The 19706-nt window shown below is 52.6% G+C and overlaps 1 protein-coding gene across 1 annotated transcript in view; it reads right to left on the bottom strand.

The window, feature by feature from the left end:
- The window catches only part of cfap126 (cilia and flagella associated protein 126), a 49886-nt gene that overhangs the window by 17074 nt on the left and 13106 nt on the right, over nucleotides 1–19706 (bottom strand). The gene's annotated exons all lie outside the window — the stretch shown is intronic.

Raw genomic sequence — 19706 nt, 5'->3', positions numbered from 1 at the left:
CCCAGGACAGGTACAGCACGGGGTTAGATACAGAGTAAAACTCCCTCTCCACTGTCCTCATCAAACACTCGCAGGACAGGTACAGCACGGGGTTAGATACAGAGTAAATCTCCCAATACACTGTCCCCATCAAACACTCGCAGGACAGGTACAGCACGGGGTTAGATACAGAGTAAATCTCCCAATACACTGTCCCCATCAAACACTCCCAGGACAGGTACAGCACGGGGTTAGATACAGAGTACAGCTCCTTCTACACTGTCCCTATCAAACCTTCCCAGGACAGGTACAGCACAGTGTTAGATACAGAGTAAAACTCCCTCTACACTGTCCTCATCAAACACTCACAGGACAGGTACAGCACCGGGGAAGATACAGCGTACAGCTCCTTCTACACTGTCCCTATCAAACACTCCCAACCCTATCAAACACTCCCAGGACAGGTAAGCACGGGGTTAGATACAGAGTAAAGCTCATTCTACACTGTCACTGTCAAACACTCCCAGGACAGGTCCAGCACGGGGTTAGATAGAGAGTAAAGCTCCCTCGACACTGCCCCTTCAAACACTCCCAGGACAGGTACAGCACGGGGTTAGATACAGAGTAAAGCTCCCTCTGCACTGTCCCCATCAAACACTCCCAGGAGAGGTACAGCACGGGGTTAGATGCAGAATAAGTCTCCCAATACACTGTCCCCATCAAACACTCCCAGGACAGGATCAGCACTGGGTTCAGCACGGGGTTAGATACAGAGTAAAGCTCCTTCTACACAGTCCCCATCACACCTTCCCAGGTCAGGTACAGCACAGGGTTAGATACAGAGTAAAACTCCCTTTACACTGTCCTCATCAAACACTCACAGGACAGGTACAGCACCGGGTTAGATACAGAGTCCAGCTCATTCTACACTGTCCCTATCAAACACTCCCAGGACAGGTACAGCACGGGTTAAATACAGAGTAAAGCTCCTTCTACATTGTCCCATTCAAACACTCCCAGGACAGGTACAGCATGGGGTTAGGTAAAGAGCAAATCTCCTTCTAGATGTCCCCATCAAACACTCCCAGTACAGGTACAGCATGGGGTTAGATACAGAGTAAAGCTCCTTCTACACTGACCCCATCAAACACTCCCAGGACAGGTACAGCACGGGGTTAGATAGAGAGTGAAGCTCCTTCTACACTGTCCCCATCAAACATTCCCAGGTCAGGTACAGCACGGGGTTAGATACAGAGTAAAGCTCCCACTGCACTGTCCCCATCAAACACTCCCAGGACAGGTACAGCACGGGGTTAGATACGGAGTAAAGCTCCCTCTACGCTGTCCCCATCAAACACTCCCAGGACAGGTGCAGCACGGGGTTAGATACAGAGTAAAGCTCCCTATACACTGTCCCCATCGAACACTCCCAGGACAGGATCAGCATGGGGTTAGATACAGAGTGAAGCTCCTTCTACACTGTCCCCATCAAACACCCCCAGGACAGGTACAGCACCTGGTTAGATACAGAGTACAGCTCCTTCTACACTGTCCCTATCAAACACTCCCAGGGCAGGTAAGCACGGGGTTAGATACAGAGTGTGGTGTTGGGTGTTCTGACACACAGATGAGCCAACACGGTTGTATATGGTACAACGCTATTTTATTCAAACTTACTATGTACAGTTTGGTCTTTGCACTCTGCACGTGGGGGTTCCCTGCTTGTGATGTTTTAACAGCTCTTTCTTGTTTCCTTGTCCCCAGACCTACTGACCTCCAGGTGTCGTGCTCGTGCTTTTTATGTAGTTGGTGTTCTTGTCTGTGATTGGTTGTGGTGTTGTGTGCTCTGATTTGCCTGTTGGTGTGTCCATCATGATGTGTGTGTTTGAATATCATGACATCCCCCCTTTTTACAAAGATATGTGCCTACGTGGTAATAAATACGATCGTGTCGTGAGTGCATCGAAGAGTGTGTGTGTGTCGTGTGCGTATGACGGAACTATGTACATGGGGCGATGTCGGGTGCGTCACATGAACCATGTTGTACCATAACATAACATAAATGCGAACGAGAGAAGAAAAAAACTTGAACAGTTGGCCAGTCAGACGACATCTGGAACGATAAACAACAACAGGTTATCATGTAAAATTGTGCAACTTGTTAAACATATGAACGGTATTATAAGTCCAGTCTAATGGGCTTGCGACGAGTTCGGGTTGACCGCCTCAAGGGTGGATCAAGAACCACCGGCTGCTGTGCAGGCATGGCCATGGGTGGCGATGGAAAGGGCGTGATGTGCGGCAGCTCCACAAAGTCATCCTCGGAAGCCCGTTGAGGATCTGGCGTGTGCGTACTGTGTGGCTGCGAGCGTGGAAGTCGGCGAAGGGCGCGCCGATTGCGGCGACGCACTGAACCATCCGGCATGCGAACCAGGAACGAGCGGGGAGCCACTTGTCGGAGGACTTCGGCCGGTGCTGACCAGCCACCATACGGTTGATGGACGCGTACTTTGTCTCCGGAGGACAGGGGGGGGCAGGTCCGTCGCTCGTGTGTCGTACCAACTTTTCTGGCGATCACGCTGCATTTGCATGTTCCGAAGAACCGTCTCATGGTCTGTTGTTGGTGCCAGGATGGAAGGTACCGTCGTCCTGAGGGAGCGACCCATTAGTAGCTGCGCTGGCGAGAGACCCGTGGATAGCGGGGCCGATCGATAGGCCAGCAAGGCAAGGTTAAAGTCCGATCCGGCAGCAGCCGCCTTGCACAGGAGCCGCTTGGCGATGTGGACACCCTTTTCAGCCATCCCGTTCGATTGTGGATGCAGAGGGCTGGATGTCACATGAGTGAAACCATATGCTGCGGCAAAGGACGACCATTCACGGCTGGCGAAACAGGGTCCATTGTCTGACATGACAGTCCTTGGAATGCCATAGCGAGCAAATGTTTCCTTGCAGGCCCCAATGACTGCGGACGACGTCAGATCATGGAGAGGCATGACTTCCGGGTAGTTTGAGAAGTAGTCTATAATAACGATGTAATCTCTGCCGAGCGCGTGAAATAGGTCAACACCCACCTTCGCCCAGGGGGACGTCACCATCTCGTGTGGTAGAAGTGTTTCCGGAGGTTGCGCCGGCTGAAACCTCTGACAGGTTGTGCAGTTGAGCACCATGTTGGCTATGTCTTCATTAATACCCGGCCAATATACCGCCTCCCGGGCCCTTCGTCTGCATTTTTCGACGCCCAAGTGGCCTTCGTGTAGTTGATGAAGAATCATCTGGCGCACGCTGTGCGGAATAACGATCCTGTGTGATTTCATAAGGACCCCGTCTATGTTGGTAAGATCATCTCGCACATTATAAAACTGGGGGCACTGCCCTTTGAGCCACCCTTCCGTCATGTGGCGCATCACTCGCTGCAGAAGGGGGTCAGTCGCCGTCTCTGCGCGTATGTGGGCCAGACTAGGATCATCAGCTGGCAGATTTGCTGCTGTCAGAGTTACGTGTGCCTCAATTTGACGCACGAACCCCTCCGCATCTGGTGGTGTGCTCACTGCTCGGGAAAGAGTGTCCGCCACGATGAGCTCCTTCCCCGGAGTGTAGATCAGTTCGAAATCGTACCTCCTGAGTTTGAGTAAGATGCGCTGGAGGCGAGGAGTCATGTCGTTCAGGTCTTTGTTAATGATGTTGACCAGGGGGCGGTGGTCAGTTTCGACCGTAAATCGTGGCAGGCCATACACATAGTCGTGGAACTTGTCCAGTCCAGTTAACAAGCCCAGGTATTCTTTTTCGATTTGCGCGTAGCGCTGTTCGGTGGGGTCATGGCTCGTGAGGCATATGCAACCGGGGCCCATGACGACGTGCTGTCTTTTTGCAGGAGTACCGCTCCAATACCAGATTGGCTGGCGTCTGTTGAGATCTTTGTAGGGCGAGTCGTGTCAAAGAAGGCCAGCACTGGTGCCGTGACCAGTTTGTGCTTGAGCTCCTCCCATTCCCGCTGATGCGATTGGTGCCAGTTGAATTCTGTCGATTTTTTTACGAGATGGCGCATATTTGTTGTATGAGAAGCCAGGTTGGGAATGAACTTCCCAAGGAAGTTGACCATGCCCAGGAATCTTAAGACAGCCTTCTTGTCAGCCGGTCGTGGCATGGCTGTGATGGCGCTAACCTTGTCTGCATCGGGACGGACCCCTGACCTTGAGATGTGGTCCCCGAGGAATTTCAGCTCCGTTTGGCCGAAGGCACACTTCGCACGGTTGAGACGCAGGCCATTTTGTCGTATGCGGGTGAAGACACGTCGTAGACGATGCATGTGTTCCTGCGGAGTGGTGGACCAAATGATGATATCGTCCACATATACACGTACCCCTTCGATGCCTTCCATCATCTGCTCCATAATGCGGTGGAAAACTTCAGATGCTGAAATGATGCCGAATGGCATCCGGTTGTAGCAGAATCTGCCAAAAGGGGTGTTGAATGTGCATAGTCTTCGGCTGGCTGGGTCCAGTTGGATCTGCCAAAATCCTTTGGACGCATCCAATTTGGTGAATATTTTGGCTCGCGCCATCTCGCTGGTGAGGTCCTCTCGTTTCGGGATGGGATAGTGTTCCCGCATGATGTTGTTATTCAGATCTTTAGGATCTATACATATACGGAGCTCGCCAGAGGGCTTCTTTACACAGACCATGGAGCTGACCCATGGCGTGGGCTCCGTGACCCTGGATAGGACCCCTTGGTCCTGAAGAATCTGCAGTTGTGCCTTGAGGCGGTCTTTGAGTGGCGCAGGAACCCTGCGAGGTGCGTGAACGACAGGGATGGCGTCCGGTCTGAGTCGAATCTTGTACGTGTATGGCAATGTCCCCATGCCTTCAAAAACCTCCTGGTTGTGAGCAAGGAGGGAATGGAGATTTGCGTGGAACTCAGCATCCGGGAAGTCGGATATCTCATCTGGAGAGAGAGACATAATGCGCTGTACCAGGTGAAGGACCTTACACGCCTGTGCGCCCAGTAACGAGTCCTTTGATGAGCCGACAACTTCGAAGGGGAGTGTGGCCGTGTACATCTTGTGAGTCACCTGTAGCTGGCAAGATCCTATGGACGGGATGACGTTCCCGTTATAGTCAACCATCTTGAGCCGGGATGGCGTGATGGGTGGTTTGACCTTCATGGCCTGGACTGCAGAATATGCAATCAGGTTGGCGGATGCGCCGGTGTCCAGACGGAAGGCGACGCGTGATCGGTTGACCGTCAGGGTGGCACACCACTCATCGGCTGGATTGATGGCATTGACCTTGTTGACATCGATGACGGAAACGCGGAAGGCATCATGGTCATCTGCATCACTTAACTGGAAGTCTTGATGCGTGGGCTGGACGGTCCTGACTTGTCTGCGAGATTGTCGAGGATGCGCCGGATCCATGGGTTGAGCCGAACGACAGTGGGCTGCGTAGTGGCCCATCTTGCCACATCTGAGGCACTGTCGGTTTTTTGCAGGACATTGCCCTTTTAAATGTAGAGCTCCACAATTGCCGCACGTCATGACGTCACGGCGTTCGTTGCGCCACTGCGCATGCACAGTGCGATCTTGCGGTGGGCGCGCCTGCGCAGTGCGTCCCTCGTTGTGGCCGTTATTTTTGGTGCGCACCTGCGCGGGAAACCGCGAAAAGCGCGGGAAGCGGCCGCTGTCGTCCGGGCCGTGGGTCGGGAAGTAATCGACGGCCTGGATGCGTTCGACGTCGTGGGCGGCCTGGCTTGCCGACTCGACGGCTGGGGACCCCCTCCGTGCCAACTCGGACGCCTGAAATCGGGCAAAACGGCAGGTAGCATTTTCGTGGAGGACACAGGCTTCCACAGCAGACGCTAAGGTGAGGCTTTTTATTTTAAGAAGCTGCTGGCGTAGGCCACTAGAGGCAACGCCAAAAACAATCTGGTCCCTGATCATGGACTCTGTGGTGGTGCCGTAACCGCAGGACTGCGCTAGAATCCGGAGGTGCGTCAAAAAGGGTTGAAAAAGCTCCTCCTTACCTTGCAGGCGTTGCTGAAAGAGGTATCTTTCAAAACTTTCATTTACTTCAACTTGAAAGTGCTGGTCCAGTTTGAGGATGACCGTGTCATATTTAGATTGGTTTTCGCCTTCTTCGAACACCAGTGAGTTGAAGACGTCGGTGGCGTGCTGACCTGCGTAGAAGAGGAGCATTGCAATCTTCGTTTCATCCGAGGCACTCTGTTTTTCGGTGGCACGGATGTACAGGTCAAATCGCTGCCTGAAGAGCTTCCAATTGGTCCCTAGGTTCCCCGCGACTTGCAACGGCTGCGGTTTGTCGGTGTGGTCCATGTCCAGAATGGCAGGTTAGTAGGCAGGTATCGATCCACTCCTGTACCATGTGGTGTTGGGTGTTCTGACACACAGATGAGCCAACACGGTTGTATATGGTACAACGCTATTTTATTCAAACTTACTATGTACAGTTTGGTCTTTGCACTCTGCACGTGGGGGTTCCCTGCTTGTGATGTTTTAACAGCTCTTTCTTGTTTCCTTGTCCCCAGACCTACTGACCTCCAGGTGTCGTGCTCGTGCTTTTTATGTGGTTGGTGTTCTTGTCTGTGATTGGTTGTGGTGTTGTGTGCTCTGATTTGCCTGTTGGTGTGTCCATCATGATGTGTGTGTTTGAATATCATGACACAGAGTAAAGCTCATTCTACACTGTCACAGTCAAACACTCCCAGGATAGGTACAGCACGGGGTTAGATACAGAGTAAAGCTCATTCTACACTGTCCCCATCAAACACTCCCAGGACAGGTACAGCGTGGGGTTAGATACAGATTAAAGCTCTCTCTACACTGTCCCCATCAAACCCTACCAGGACAGGAATAGCACAGGGTTAGATAGAGAGTAAAGCTCCCTATACACTGTCCCCATCAAACACTCCCAGGACAGGTACAGCATTGGTAAGATCCAGAGTAAAGCTCCCTCTCCACTGTCCTCATCAAACACTCACAGGACAGCTACAGCACGGGGGTATTTACAGAGTAAAGCTCCCTCTACACTGTCCCATACAAACACTCCCAGGACAGGTACAGCACGGGGTTAGGTGAAGAGCAAAGCTCCTTCCACACTGTCCCCATCAAACACTCCCAGTACAGGTACAGCGCGGGGTTAGATACAGAGTAAAGATCCTTATACACTGTCCCCATTGAACACTCCCAGGACAGGATCAGCACGGGGTTAGATACAGAGTAAAGCTCCTTCTACACTGTCCCTATGAAACACTTCCAACCATATCAAACACTCCCAGGACAGGTACAGCACAGGGTTAGATACAGAGTAAAGCTCCCTCTACAATGTCTCCATCAAACACTCCCAGGACAGGTACAGCACGGGGTTAGATACAGAGTAAAGCTCCTTCTACTCTGTCCCCATCAAACACCCCAGGACAGGTACAGCAAGGGGTTAGATACAGAGTAAAGCTCCCTCTGCACTGTCCCCATCAAACACTCCCAGGACAGGTACAGCATGGGTTAAGATAGAGAGTAAAGCTCCCTTACACTGTCCCCATCAAACACTCCCAGCACAGGTCCAGCACGGGGTTTGATAGAGAGTAAAGCTCCCACTGTACTGTCCCCATCAATCACTCCCAGGACAGGTACAGCACGGGCTTAGATACAGATTAAAGCTCCTTCTACACTGTCCCCATCAAACCCTCCCAGGACAGGTACAGCACGGGGTTAGATGCAGACTAAAGCTCCTTCTACACTGTCACAGTCAAACACTCCCAGGACAGGTACAGCACGGGGTTAGATACAGAGTAAAGCTCCCTCTGCACTGTCCCCATCAAACACTCCCAGGCCAGGTACAGCACAGGGTTAGATACAGAGTAAAGCTCCCTCTACACTGTCCTCATCAAACTCTCACAGGACAGATACAGCACTGGGTTAGATACAGAGTAAAGCTCTTTCTACACTGTCCCCATCAAACACTCCCAGGACAGGTACAGCTTGGGGTTAGATACAGAGTAAAGCTCCCTCTACACTGTCCTCATCAAACTCTCACAGGACAGATACAGCACAGGGTTAGATACAGAGTAAAGCTCCTTCTACACTGTCCCCATCAAACACCCCAGGACAGGTACAGCAAGGGGTTAGATACAGAGTAAAGCTCCTTCTACACTGTCCCCATCAAACACTCCCAGGGCAGGTACAGCACAGGGTTAGATACAGAGTAAAGCTTCCTCTACACTGTCCTCATCAAACACTCACAGGACAGGTACAGAACGGGGTTAGTTACAGAGTAAAGCTCTTTCTACACTGTCCCCATCAAGCACTCCCAGGACAGGTACAGCGCGGGGTTAGATACAGAGTAAAGCTCCTTCTACACTGTCCCTATCAAACACTCCCAGGACATGTACAGTACGGGGTTAGATACAGAGTAAAGCTCCCTCTGAACTGTCCCCATCAAACACTCCCAGGACAGGTGCAGCACGGGGTTAGATGCAGAGTAAAGCTCCCTCTGCACTGTCCCCATCAAACACTCCGAGGACAGGTACAGCACAGGGTTAGATACAGAGTAAAACTCCCTCTACACTGTCCTCATCAAACACTCACAGGACAGGTACAGCAAAGGGTTAGATGCAGAGTACAGCTCCTTCTACACTGTCCCGATCAAACACTCCCAGGACAGGTACAGCACGGGGATAGATACAGAGTAAAGCTCCTTCCACACTGTACCCATCAAACACTGCCAGGACAGGTACAGCACGGGGTTAGATACAGAGCAAAGCTCCTTCTATACTGTCCCCATCAAAGCTTCCCAGGACAGGCACAGCACAGGGTTAGATACTGAGTAAAGCTCCCTCTACACTGTTCCCATCAAACCTTCCCAGGTCAGGTACAGCACAGGGTTGGAGACAGAGTAAAGTTCCTTCTACACTGTCCCTATCAAACACTCCCAGGACAGGTACAGCACGGGGTTAAATACAGAGTAAAGCTCCTTCTACACTGTCCCATTCAAACACTCCCAGGACAGGTACAGCACGGGGTTAGGTGAAGAGCAAAGCTCCCTCTGCACTGTCCCCATCAAACACTCCCAGGCCAGGTACAGCACAGGGTTAGATACAGAGTAAAGCTCACTCTACACTGTCCTCATCAAACTCTCACAGGACAGGTACGGCACTGGGTTAGATGCAGAGTAAATCTCCCAATACACTGTCCTTATCAAACACTCCCAGGACAGGATCAGCACTGGGATCAGCAATGGGTTAGATGCAGGGTAAAGCTCCTTCTACACTGTCCCCATCAAACCTTCCCAGGACAGGTACAGCACCGGGTTAGATACAGAGTACAGCTCCTTCTACACTGTCCCTATCAAACACTCCCAGGACAGGTACAGCACGGGGTTAGATGCAGACTAAAGCTCCTTCTACACTGTCACAGTCAAACACTCCCAGGACAGGTACAGCACGGGGTTAGATACAGAGTAAAGCTCCCTCTGCACTGTCCCCATCAAACACTCCCAGGCCAGGTACAGCACAGGGTTAGATACAGAGTAAAGCTCCCTCTACACTGTCCTCATCAAACTCTCACAGGACAGATACAGCACTGGGTTAGATACAGAGTAAAGCTCTTTCTACACTGTCCCCATCAAACACTCCCAGGACAGGTACAGCTTGGGGTTAGATACAGAGTAAAGCTCCCTCTACACTGTCCTCATCAAACTCTCACAGGACAGATACAGCACTGGGTTAGATACAGAGTAAAGCTCTTTCTACACTGTCCCCATCAAACCCTCCCAGGACAGGAACAGCACAGGGTTAGATGCAGGGTAAATCTCCCAATACACTGTCCCTATCTAACACTCCTAGCCCTATCAAACACTCCCAGGACAGGTACAGCACGGGGTTAGAGAGAGAGTAAAGTTCCCACTGTACTGTCCCCATCAAACACTCCCAGAACAGGTACAGCACGGGGTTAGATACGGAGTAAATCTCCCTCGACACTGTCCCCATCAAACACTCCCAGGACAGGTATAGCATTGGGTAAGATCCAGAGTAAAGCTCCCTCTCCACTGTCTTCATCAAACACTCACAGGACAGCTACAGCACGGGGATATTTACAGAGTAAAGCTCCCTCTACACTGTCCCATACAAACACTCCCAGGACAGGTACAGCATGGGTTAAGATACAGAGTAAAGCTCCCTTACACTGTCCCCATCATACACTCCCAGGACAGGCACAGCACGAGGCTATTTACATGAGTAAAGCTCCTTCTACACTGTCCCCATCAAACACTCCCAGGACAGGTACAGCATTAGGTAAGATACAGAGTAAAGCTCCCTCTACACTGTCCTCATCAAACACTCCCAGGACAGGTACAGCACGGGGTTAGATACAGAGTAAAGCTCCTTCTACACTGTCCCTATGAAACACTCCCAGCCCTATCAAACACTCCCAGGACAGGTACAGCACGGGGTTAAATACAGAGTAAAGCTCCCTTACACTGTCCCCATCAAACACTCCCAGCATAGGTACAGCACGGGGTTAGATACAGAGTAAAGCTCCCACTGCACTGTCCCCATCAATCACTCCCAGGGCAGGTACAGCACAGGGTTAGATACAGAGTAAAGATTCCTCTACACTGTCCTCATCAAACACTCACAGGACAGGTACAGAACGGGGTTAGTTACAGAGTAAAGCTCTTTCTACACTGTCCCCATCAAGCACTCCCAGGACAGGTACAGCACGGGGTTAGATACAGAGTAAAGCTCCCTCTGCACTGTTCCCATCAAACACTCCCAGGACAGGTGCAGCACAGGGTTAGATGCAGAGTAAAGCTTCCTCTACACTGTCCTCATCAAACACTCACAGGACAGGTACAGAACGGGGTTAGTTACAGAGTAAAGCTCTTTCTACCCTGTCCCCATCAAACACGCCCAGGACAGGTACAGCGCGGGGTTAGACACAGAGTAAAGCTCCTTCTACACTGTCCCTATCAAATACTCCCAGGACAGGTACAGCACGGGGTTAGATACAGAGTAAAGCTCCCTCTGCACTGTCCCCATCAAACACTCCCAGGACAGGTACAGCATGGGTTAAGATACATAAGACCATAAGACATAGGTGCAGAAATAAGGCCATTCGGCCCATCGAGTCCACTCCACCATTCAATCATGGCTGATTTCAACTCCATTTACCCGCTCTCTCTCCATAGCCCTTAATTCCTCGAGAAATCACAAATTTATCAACTTCTGTCTTAAAGACACTCAACGTCCCGGCCTCCACCGCCCTCTGTGGCAATGAATTCCACAGACCCACCACTCTCTGGCTGAACAAATTTCTCCTCATCTCTGTTCTAAAGTGACACCCTTTTATTCTAAGGCTGTGCCCCCGGGTCCTAGTCTCCCCTGCTAATGGAAACAACTTCCCTACATCCACCCTATCTAAGCCATTCATTATCTTGTAAGTTTCTATTAGATCTCCCTTCAACCTCCTAAACTTCAATGAATATAATCCCAGGATCCTCAGACGTTCATCGTATGTTAGGCCTACCATTCCTGGGATCATCCGTGTGAATCTCCGCTGGACCCGCTCCAGTGCCAGTATCTCCTTCCTGAGGTGTGGGGCCCAAAATTGCTCACAGTATTCTAAATGGGGCCTAACTAATGCTTTATAAAGCTTCAGAAGTACATCCCTGCTTTTATATTCCAAGCCTCTTGAGATGAATGACAACATTGCATTTGCTTTCTTAATTACGGACTCAACCTGCAAGTTTACCTTCAGAGAATCCTGGACTAGGACTCCGAAGTCCCTTTGCACTTCAGCATTATGAATTTTGTCACCGTTTAGAAAGTAGTCCACGCCTCTATTCTTTTTTCCAAAGTGCAAGACCTCGCACTTGCCCACGTTGAACTTCATCAGCCATTTCTTGGACCACTCTCCTAAACTGTCTAAATCTTTCTGCAGCCTCCCCACCTCCTCCATACTACCTGCCCTGCCACCTAACTTTGTATCATCGGCAAACTTAGCCAGAATGCCCTCAGTCCCGTCATCTAGATCGTTAATATATAAAGAGAACAGCTGTGGCCCCAACACTGAATCCTGCGGGACACCACTCGTCACCGGTTGCCATTCCGAAAAAGAACCTTTTATCCCAACTCTCTGCCTTCTGCCTGACAGCCAATCGTCAATCCATGTTAGTACCTTGCCTCGAATACCATGGGCCCTTATTTTACTCAGCAGTCTCCCGTGAGGCACCTTATCAAAGGCCTTTTGGAAGTCAAGATAGATAACATCCGTTGGCTCTCCTTGGTCTAACCTATTTGTTACCTCTTCAAAGAACTCTAACACGTTTGTCAGGCACGACCTCCCCTTACTAAATCCATGCTGACTTGTCCTAATCCGACCCTGCACTTCCAAGAATTTAGAAATTTCATCCTTAACAATGGATTCTAGAATCTTGCCAACAACCGAGGTTAGACTAATTGGCCTATAATTTTCCATCTTTTTCCTTGTAAAGCTCCCAGAGTAAAGCTCCCTTACACTGTCCCCATCAAACAGTCCCAGGACAGGAACAGCACGGTGTCAGATACAGAGGAAAGCTCCCTCTACACTGTCCTCATCAAACACTCCCAGGACAGGTACAGCACGGGGTTAGATACAGAGTAAAGCTCCTTATACAATGTCCCCATCAAACACTCCCAGGTCAGGTACAGCACGGGGTTAGATACAGAGTAAAGCTCCCTCTACACTGTGCCCATCAAACACTCCCAGGACAGGGACAGCACAGGGTTAGATACAGAATAAAGCTCCCTCTGCACTGTCCCCATCAAACACTCCCAGGACAGGGACAGCACAGGGTTAGATACAGAGTAAAGCTCCCGCAACACTGTCCCCATCAAACACTCCCAGGACAGGGACAGCACAGGGTTAGATACAGAATAAAGCTCCCTCTGCACTGTCCCCATCAAACACTCCCAGGACAGGTACAACACGGGGTGAGATACAGAGTAAAGCTCCCTCTGCACTGTCCCCATCAAACACTCCCAGGACAGATACAGCACGGGGTTAGATACAGAGTAAATCTCCCCCTACACTGTCCCCATCAAACACTCCCAGGACAGGTGAGGTACCCTCAATAATGACGCTTAGAGATTAAACTGTAAAGAAGGCGTTATTAGACTAATAACTATACTACAGCTAGAGACAAGAGCTGACTGTTACACAGACCATGAGGCAGCCCTTTATGTCTGGCTCCCAGATGGGCGGAGCCAGAGGCGGAGTCCCCAGGGTTCCAAGCCCGGTCTTAAAGGGGACATCACCTTACATGATGATAAGGCAGTAACCGTTCATCACATTCACCCCGTTTAAAAGGAGTCTGGCGGGGGTGAAGTGCCATCATAGGTCCATCCTCTCGGTGGCTGGATTGTCCTCCTCGACCTCCTCAATTCGGGCGGTGGTGCGGCGGGCACGGACGTCCCGGTTGAGGGCACATCCGGGAGCACAGCAGTCGGAGCTTCGGTCCATGTCGGGGCAGAGGAACTAGGCAGGGCCGGGGCTAGCGGAGCCGGCGCCGGCGGGGTGTGTAAAAGGGGGGCGCAAGGGGGGGCGCACGGTAGGAGCTCACCAGTAGGGCCGGTAGGGGGTGTGTTGTAGGGGGCGACGGGTAGGGCCGGAAGGGGGTGTATTGTAAGGGGCGACGGGTCCTGCAGGGGAGCGGCGCGGGAAGGGGCGTCTGTGGTGGAGGATCCAGCGGGTGCCAGATCCCGGAGGGAAACCGTATCTTGCCTGCCGTCGGAGTACTCCACGTAGGCGTAACTGGGGTTGGCGTGGAGCAGTCGGACCTTTTCAACGAGGGGGTCCGTTTTATGGCTCCTCGCGTGCCTCCGGAGAAGAACAGGTCCCGGAGCCGTCAGCCAAGGTGGAAGTGAGACCCCGGAGGGAGACTTCCTGGGGAAGAGAAACAATCGGTCGTGAGGGGTCTCATTCGTGGCCGTGCAGAGGAGTGACCTAATGGATTGTAGGGCATCAGGTAGGACCTCCTGCCAGCGGGTGGTTGGGAGATTTCTCGACCGCAGGGCCAGAAGGACAGCCTTCCACACGGTCGCGTTCTCCCGCTCCACCTGCCCGTTTCCCCGCGGGTTAGAACTGGTCGTTCTGCTCGAGACGATGCCTTTGCTGAGCAGATACTGACGCAGTTCATCGCTCATGAATGATGTACCCCGGTCGCTGTGGATATAAGCAGGGAAACCGAACAGGGTGAAGATGCTGTGCAGTGCCTTAATCACCGTGGCTGAGGTCATGTCGGGGCAGGGAATGGTGAATGGGAACCTCCCTATCCCTGTAACCTCCCACACTCCCTACACCCCTCCCTATTCCTGTAACCTCCCTCACTCCCTACACCCCTCCCTATCCCTGTAACCTCCCTCACTCACTACACCCCTCCCTATTCCTGTAACCTCCCTCACTCCCTACACCCCTCCCTATTCCTGTGACCTCCCTCACTCCCTACAACCCTCTCTAACCCTGTAACCTCCCTCACTCCCTCCAACACTCCCTATTCCTGTGACCTCCCTCACTCCCTACAACCCTCTCTAACCCTGTAACCTCCCTCACTCCCTACAACACTCCCTATCCCAGTAACCTCCTTCACTCCCTACAACCCTCCCTATTCCTGTAACCTCCCTCACTCCCTACAACCCTCCCTATCCCAGTAACCTCCTTCACTCCCTACAACCCTCCCTATTCCTGTAACCTCCCTCACTCTCTACAACCCTCCCTATTCCTATAACCTGTCTCACTCCCTACAACCCTCCCTATCCCAGCAACCTCCTTCACTCCTACAACCCTCCCTATTCCTGTAACCTCCCTCACTCCCTACAACCCTCCCTATCCCAGTAACCTCCTTCACACCCTACAACCCTCCCTATTCCTGTAACCTCCCTCACTCCCTACAACCCTCCCTATCCCTGTAACCTTCCTCAGTCCCTACAACCCTCCCTATCCCTGTAACCTCCCTCACTCCCTACAACCTACAGGACCCTACAGGTCCACAGGTCATTGAAAGGGGCAACACAGGTGGAGAAGGTAGTCAAGAAGGCATACGGCATGCTTGCCTTCATTGGCCGAGGCATTGAGTATAAGAATTGGCAAGTCATGTTGCAGCTGTATAGAACCTTAGTTAGGCCACACTTGGAGTATAGTGTTCAATTCTGGTCGCCACACTACCAGAAGGATGTGGAGGCTTTAGAGAGGGTGCAGAAGAGATTTACCAGAATGTTGCCTGGTATGGAGGGCATTAGCTATGTGGAGCGATTGAATAAACTCGGTTTGTTCTAAATGGAACGAAGGAGGTTGAGGGGAGACCTGATAGAGGTATATAAAATTATGAGGGGCATAGACAGAGTGGATAGTCAGAGGCTTTTCCCCAGGGTAGAGGGGTCAATTACTAGGGGGCATAGGTTTAAGGTGAGAGGGGCAAGGTTTAGAGTAGATGTACGAGGCAAGTTTTTTACGCAGAGGGTAGTGGGTGCCTGGAACTCGCTACCGGAGGAGGTAGTGGAAGCAGGGACGATAGGGACATTTAAGGGGCATCTTGACAAATATATGAATAGGATGGGAATAGAAGGATACGGACCCAGGAAGTGTAGAAGATTGTAGTTTAGTCGGGCAGCATGGTCGGCACTGGCTTGGAGGGCCGAAGGGCCTGTTCCTGTGCTGTACATTTCTTTGTTCTTTGTTCTTTGTTGAGTGACCTAATGGAGTGTAGGGCATCGGGTAGGACCTCCTGCCAGCGGGTGGTTGGGAGATTTCTCGACCGCAGGGCCAGAAGGACAGCCTTCCACACGGTCGCGTTCTCCCTCTCCACCTGCCCGTTTCCCCGTGGGTTATAGCTGGTCGTTCTGCTCGAGGCGATGCCTTTGCTGAGCAGATACTGACGCACATGAACGATGTACCCCGGTCGCTGTGGATATAAGCAGGGAAACCGAACAGGGTGAAGATGCTGTGCAGTGCCTTAATCACAGTGGCTGAGGTCATGTCGGTGCAGGGAATGGCGAATGGGAAACGGGAGAACTCATCGATCACGGTGAGGAAATAGGCATAACGGTTGGTGGACGGGAGGGGCCCCTTGAAGTCCACGCTCAGTCGCTCAAAGGGACCCGAGGCCTTCACGAGCTGAACCTTGTCTGGCCGATAGAAGTGTGGTTTGCACTCTGCACAGACCTGACAGGCCCTGACCATGGCCTTGACCTCCTTGGTTGAGTAAGGTAGGTTGCGGGACTTGATGAAATGGACGAGCCGGGTAACCCCCGGGTGGCAGAGGTCATTGTGGATGGCTTGCAGGCGGTCCTCCTGCGCGTTGGCGCATGTGCCGCGGGACAGGGCATCTGGGGGCTCGTTGAGCTCCCCTGGACGATACTTTATATCGTACGAGTAGGTGGAGAGTTCGATCCTCCACCTCAAAATTTTATCGTTTTTTATTTTGCCCCGTTGCGTGTTATCGAACATATAGGCGACCGACCGTTGGTCGGTGACGAGGGTAAACCTCCTACCGGCGAGGTAGTGTCTCCAGCGCCGCACAGCCTCCACAATGGCTTGTGCCTCCTTTTCGACTGCAGAGTGTCGAATCTCGGAGGCGGTGAGGGTTCGGGAGAAGAACGCTACTGGTCTGCCTCCTTGATTGAGGGTAGCAGCCAGGGCGATGTCTGATGCATCGCTCTCTACCTGTAAAGGGATGGTTTCGTCCACCGCGTGCATGGCGGCCTTGATGATGTCGGCCTTGATGCGGTTGAAGGCCAATTGAGCCTCAGCCGAGAGGGGAAAAGTGGTGGTCTTTAGGAGTGGGCGGGCTTTGTCCGCATACTTGGGGACCCACTGGGCATATTAGGAGAAAAGCCCCAAGCACCGTTTGAGGGCCTTGAGGCTGGGGGGGAGAGGGAGTTCCTTAAGGGGGTGCATGCGGTCGGGGTCGGGACCTAGGACCCCGTCTTCCACGACATAGCCGAGGATGGCCAGCCGGGTGGTGTGGAAAATGCATTTGCCCTCGTTATAGGTCAGGTTAAGGGCTCGGGCGGTCTGGAGGAACTTTTTGAGGTTAGCGTCATGGTCCTGCTGATCATGGCCGCAGATGGTGACATTGTCCAAGTACGGGTATGTAGCCCGCAAACCGTACTGGTCCACCATTTGGTCCATCGCCCTTTGAAAGACGGAGACCCCATTTGTGACACCAAAGGGGACCCTGAGGAAGTGGAAGAGCCGGCCGGCTGCTTCGAAGGCAGTATAGGGGCGGTCTTTTGGTCGGATGGGGAGCTGGTGGTAGGCAGATTTGAGGTCGACCGTGGACAAGACTCGGTATTGGGCGATCCGATTTACCATTTCCGCGATGCGAGGAAGGGGGTACGCATCAAGCTGCGTGAATCGGTTTATGGTCTGGCTATAATCCACGACCATCCGTTTCTTCTCCCCGGACCGGACTACCACCACTTGCGCTCTCCAAGGGCTGTTGCTAGCCTCGATGACCCCCTCTCCCAGTAAACGCTGGACCTCTGACTTGATAAAAGCCATATCTTGGGCACTGTAGCGCCGGCTCCTGGTGGCGACGGGCTTACAGTCGTGAGTGAGGTTAGCGAATAGCGAGGGGGGTGCGACTTTCAGTGTCGCAAGGCAGCACACCGTGAGGGGGGGCAAGGGTCCGCCGAACTTCAGTGTCAGGCTTCGGTGGCTGCACTGGAAATCCAGTCCGAGCAGCAGGGGGGCACAGAGGTGAGGGAGGATAAAAAATTTGAAACGGGTGTATTTGGCACCCTGGATCGAGAGATCCGCAATACAGTACCCCGTGATTTGTACCGAGTGGGACCCAGATGCGAGGGCTATGGTTTGGGATGTGGGATGGGTGCGTAGAGAGCAGCGCCTTACCGTTTCAGGGTGGATAAAGCTCTCCGTGCTCCCGGAGTCGAAGAGGCATGCAGTGTCGTGCCCGTTGACCTGGACCTGCATCATGGAGTTCTGCAGGTGTTTTGGCCGAGTTTGATCGAGGGTGATCGCACCCAGTCGCGAGTAGTCGGAGTCGTAAAATGGCCGCTGCCGTTGGTCGCACGTGTCGGGTCGAGAAGATGGCCGCCGACTAGATGGCCGCTCCCATGATTCGCACGAGGCTGATGACGCGTCAGAAGAGGACGTGTCGGGTCGGTGCGCAGCAGCATTGCGAGGCCTGCGGGCCTGAGAGCCTGATTTTTGGGCCGGCTGTTCTTTGTTTTTCTGGCCCCAGGGTCTGGCCAGGCAGACCCTCGCAAAATGCCCTTTCTTCCCGCAGTCGCTGCAGATCGCGGAGCGGGCTGGGCAGCGTGGGCGTGGGTGCTGGCCCTGCCCGCAGAAGTAGCAAGGTGTGCCCCCATGGTGAGCGGGTCGCCGCGTGGCGCAGGCCTGTAATACGGGCAAGTCTGAGGAAGTCCGGGGGGGGCTGGCAGAGTCCGCGGGGTACGTACCCAAGTAGTGTCGGGCCACCTCCAGCGAGGAGGCGAGCGTTAGCGTCTCCTGGAGGTCTTTTGCCCCGTTTTCGAGCAGTCGCTGCCGGATGTAGGTCGAGCTGATTCCGGACACGAAAGCATCCCTGATGTGCAGGTTCATATGGACTTCCCCTGTCACATCCTGATAGTCACAGTCCCTGGCCAGTGCGGTGAGTTTCTCAACAAACTCGTCGAGCGATTCCCCCGAGCGCTGCCGACAGGTAGAGAGCAGATGCCGGGCGTGCACCTCATTGACGGGTTTGACAAACCGCTTGCGGAGCAACTCAATCGCTTCCTCATAAGTCGTTGCCTTTTCGAGCGTGGCGGAGATTCTGTGACTCACCCGGGCGTGGAGTAGGCGCTGCTTGCGTGGCCCCAGGATGGGAGTCTCTGAGGAGTCCAGGTAGGCCTCGAAGCACCGCAGCCAGTATTTAAAACTTCCCTTTGCCTCCGGCGTTCGTGCTTACAGATTGAGCTTTTCTGGTTTTAGGCCTGCGTCCATCCTGAATCTAGTTTAACTTAATAAATTGAGGTACCCTCAATAATGATGCTTGGAGGTTAAACTGTAAAGAAGGCTTTATTAAGCTAATAACTGTGCACCAGACATGTACGAGAGCTGACTGCTATACAGACCATGAGGCAGGCCTTTATGTATGGCTCCCAAATGGGCGGAGCCAGAGGCAGAGTCCCCAGGGTTCCAAGCCTGGTCTTAAAGGGGACATCACCTTACATGATGATAAGGCAGTAACCGTTCATCACAACAGGTCCAGCATCGAGTAAGATACAGAGTATAACTCGCTTACACTGTCCCCATCAAACACTCCCAGGACAGGTACAGCACGGGGTTAGATACAGAATAAAGCTCCCTCGACACTGTCCCCATCAAACACTCCCAGGACAGGTACAGCACGGGGTTAGATACAGAGTAAGTCTCCCAATACACTGTCCCTATCAAACACGCCCAGCCCTATCAAACACTCCCAGGACAGGTACAGCACGAGGTTAGATACAGAGTAACGCTCCCTCTACACTGTCCCCATCAAACACTCCCAGGAGAGGTACAGCATGGGGTAAGATACAGAGTAAAGCTCCCTCTTCACTGACCCCATCAAACTCACCCAGGACAGGTACAGCACGGAGTTAGATACAGAGTAAAGCTCCAACTACACTGTCCCCATCAAACACTCCCAGGACAGGTACAGCACGGGGTTAGATACAGAGTAAAGCTCCTTCTACAC

This window comes from Scyliorhinus torazame, chromosome 4 (genome assembly GCF_047496885.1).
Source record: "Scyliorhinus torazame isolate Kashiwa2021f chromosome 4, sScyTor2.1, whole genome shotgun sequence".
Taxonomy (NCBI): Eukaryota; Metazoa; Chordata; class Chondrichthyes; order Carcharhiniformes; family Scyliorhinidae; genus Scyliorhinus; species Scyliorhinus torazame.
This window is presented reverse-complemented; position numbering and strand designations above follow the sequence as displayed.